Source organism: Neofelis nebulosa, chromosome 12, assembly GCF_028018385.1.
Source record: "Neofelis nebulosa isolate mNeoNeb1 chromosome 12, mNeoNeb1.pri, whole genome shotgun sequence".
Classification (NCBI taxonomy): domain Eukaryota; kingdom Metazoa; phylum Chordata; class Mammalia; order Carnivora; family Felidae; genus Neofelis; species Neofelis nebulosa.
Genome location: NC_080793.1, coordinates 2,816,846 through 2,820,550, shown reverse-complemented (window position 1 = coordinate 2,820,550; position 3,705 = coordinate 2,816,846). Strand labels below are relative to the sequence as shown.

The 3,705-nt window shown below is 59.1% G+C and overlaps 1 non-coding gene across 1 annotated transcript; it reads left to right on the top strand.

The window, feature by feature from the left end:
• The first annotated feature begins 801 nt into the window (after positions 1–801).
• LOC131492285 (U6atac minor spliceosomal RNA) lies at positions 802–927 on the top strand. The gene has a single exon (XR_009251989.1). It is a non-coding gene; the product is annotated as a U6atac minor spliceosomal RNA (small nuclear RNA).
• Positions 928–3,705: the final 2,778 nt, after the last annotated feature.

Here is a 3,705-nt window from a genome sequence, read left to right as displayed (position 1 = left end):
CACCGTGCCACACGTGCACCCACACGTTCCGCGCACGCACGAGTCCATCCACCGCACACTCGTGTACACAGCGCACACCGCCTCTCACACGTGCTTACTGCACACGTGCACGCGTACGCACACACGCCCTTCCACGGCACGCGCGCCCGGGGCTAGGGCCCTTCGGGAGAGAGAGGAGGGGAGCGTCGGCTTTAAATCTCCAAGCCCCTAGCGCGCAGCGGCCCGCTCCCTGGCTCGAACCTGAGACCCACGAATTGCGCGCAGCGCTCACGGAGCATGCGCGAAGTCGCGCAGAACCGACTCCGGGCATGCGCAGACCGCGCCCCGAGCGCCCCGCCCTCCCAACACCCACAGTTCCAAGCGCAGGACCGTGTCCGGAAGTCCGTGGAGCGGATCTTCGTTCCTCGTCCTCTGATTCGCTTCAAACCACTTCCATTTCCGCAGGAAGTGCCGAGTCTCTGGCCCACAGTCCGCGGGGCGTGTCGCTTAGGAAGTGAGCGCCGGCCCTGTTTTGTTTCCGGGGGAATCTGGTTTTCTGAAGGACGCTCGGGACTTCCGCGCGTCCCTCCCAGCCTCTGATTGGCTGGTTTCATGAATATATTAGGGAAGGGGAGGCAAGTTTTTCCACGCGCGGCAGCGCCTGTGGGGATTTGAGCGGCAAGGTGTGAACACTGGTGGCTCCGCGATGAGAGCAGGCGCCTCCGCCGGCGTGTCTGCGCGGGGCGCGTCGCGCCGAGTCGCCCTGAGCGAAAGGTGGCCTAGGCAGAGGCCTTTAAATATCGCGCGGACGGGGGCAGAGTCGTGTTGTATGAAAGGAGAGAAGGTTAGCACTCCCCTTGACAAGGATGGAAGAGGCCCTCGGGCCTGACAACACGCATACGGTTAAGGCATTGCCACCTACTTCGTGGCATCTAACCAACGTTTTTTGGGGGGACCTGGGGCGGGGGCTACTCCGCACGGTGCCCGGGCCGCAGGACCTGCTCCCCAATAGTGTGTACTGTGCTCCCTGCGGCACCCCCGCCACCGTCCGCGGGTCGGTGTCGCCCAGTCCCCCCCGCCCAAGGCCGTCCTGAGCCCCTGCCCGTCAACCTGCCGGCGGATCGCTGCGTTATCAGGACAAGGGCTGTGACCCTGACTTAGGCCGCCTCGAAGCTTCGAAGCTTCGGCGACGGCGCGCCTCTGGTCCACAGAGAGCCGCACCTGCCCCGAGGGCCGTTACCCCGTTTGCCAGTCTTGAATCCCCCCGCACACTGATCTCGGCATCCTGGCTCCTGGGCAGGTGTGCCCAACCCTCTGCACCGCCCGTGACGTCCCACCGCTTTCCTCGCCGAGGGAAGCAAATCCTTTGGCAAGTGTGCATTTCATTTGTAGGAGTCGAGCTGTTTCTATCCCCACCACCGGTCGGGCTGGGTGTGAGGCTTGGGGTCTCCTCCTGGGGCCTCGGCAGCCCCCGGCTGTACCTCTCTTCCTTGCGTGGGCCGTGACGCAGCAGTGGACAGCACCACGGGCCGGCCCTTCGGCGACGGTGCCCGCCTTCCCTCTGCAGAATCCGGTCCCGGGCCGCCGCGAGCCCTTCCTGAGCCCCCCACCCGCAGTCACGCACGTGCGGGGCGAAGGCATCGCACGACGTACCGCGACGTCGTGCACACGCTTTGGGATACCTTAGATTCCCAGGGACGGAAATCCCCAGAAAGGCCAACCTGAAGCGTAGAGAGGGCGTTCCCCCTTCATGTCCAGGGCACAACGTGCTCTGTAAGCTCCACGGTGCAGGGCTCGCTTAACGACCCAGGAACGTGTTTATCGACTTAAATAAAACCAACCCGACCCACAATTCCACTGCTAACACTGCAAAGAGGGGCGCCTGGGGGGCTCCGTCGGTTAAGCGTCTGATTTCGGCTCATGCTCACGGTTCATGGATTGGAGGCCCGCATCGGTCTCTGTGCTGACAGCTCAGAGCCTGGAGCCTGCTTCGGATTCAGTTCTGCTTTGGATTTTGCTTTGGGTTCCCTCTCTCTCTGCCCCTCCCCCGCTCATGGGCGCGCGCATTCTCTCTCTCTCTCTCTCTCTCTCTCTCTCTCTCTCTCTCTCTCTCCCTCCCTCCCTCCGAAATAAATATTTTTTAAAGATGCAAACAGCACCATCCAGCTCGCATTACCTATCAACAGTGGGGGGAAATGGTCAGCCTCCGCTCTCAGGGCACCGGAGTCAGAAGCTGCAAACGCGGACCCGGGAGCCCATAGGACACATGACTGTTTCCAGGTCCGAGGTGACGAGCAAGCAGCAGACTTCAACCAACCGGGGCAGGCGGGGTCTTGCTGGGGCCCTGGTTCGCACCAGCCAGCGGTGGAGCACGTGTTCGCGTACATGGACACGCACACAAGTGTGTGAACACGTGCGTGCCACATGCATGCGAACGTGTATTTGTGCACCTGTACACACGAATCTGCATGCGCGTGAGCATGTGCATGTGCGGCACGCGTGTGAACACGTGTGTGCACACCTGTACACATGAAGTGCGTGTGTGTGCATGCTCCGGTGCGCCTAGATACACGTGAACGTGCACACACGTGTGTACGTACACGCTGAGCTTTTAAGACAAGCGTGGAAAGCTGGACACCCGATACTTAAGAATCCGCATTTGAGGGGCGCCTGGGCGGCTCCGTGAAGCATCCAGCTCTCGGTTTCAGCTCAGGTCGTGATCTCAGTTCACGGGCTCGAGCTCCGTGTCGGGCTCTGTGCTGGCAGCAGAGTCGGCTTAGAGTTCTCTCTTCCTCTCTGCCCCTCACGTGCTCACGCACGCACCCTCTTTTACGTGTGAAAAGGGTTCTGAGCCAAAGCTTCTGGAGAATTACCTTTTACAGACACTGTATTCACTGCCTAAGTCACCAAATGTCCGGGATTAATAAAACCACTCGGGAGGGACACAGGAAATGAGAGGTGTCAAAAGCTGGAGTTGAACGGCCCCGGGGGCTGGCACAGCTGGAGGAGGAGGATTTGATGCTTGATCTTGGGGTCGTGAGTTCAAGCCCCATGTTGGGTGTAGAGCTTGCTTAAAAAAAAGAAAGTTGAAAACATAAAGCCAGGAAGACGTTCTCTACGTTTACACATGCCTGAAATGATCCCCAACAAAGTCTTACCTTTAACGAACATACCAGAAGATAATCCCCCAAAGCGTTAGTGGGAGCAGCAATCCGGGTGGTTTATTTTCTTCTCCTATTTGTTTTACACTGTCCGTAACGAGCACGAATGGTTAACTTTCTTTTTTTTTAACTTTTTTTTTTAATGTTTTTATTTATTTTTGAAGGAGAGCGCGCGCGCGCGCGAGAGAGAGAGAGAGAGAGAGAGAGAGCGCGAGAGCGCGCGCAAGCGAGCATGAGCGGGGGAGGAGCAGAGAGAGGGAGACACAGAATCGGAAGCAGGCGCCAGGCTCTAAGCTGTCAGCACAGAGCCCGATGCGGGGGGTCAAACTCACAAAGTGTGAGATCATGACCCGAGCCGAAGTCGGACGCTTAACCGACTGAGCCACCCAGGCGCCCCCACAAATGGTTAACTTTCACAGTAAGAAAAGGTAATTTTTAACAGCTACGAGCTTTCCTGCAGGGCACGCTGGCCTGAGCAGCAGAAGGGCCGTGTCACCCGCCCGCCCCCGCCCCACCCCCACACAGCTGCACGGTAAAAAGGTAAAAAAAGTCTTCTGGGACAAAG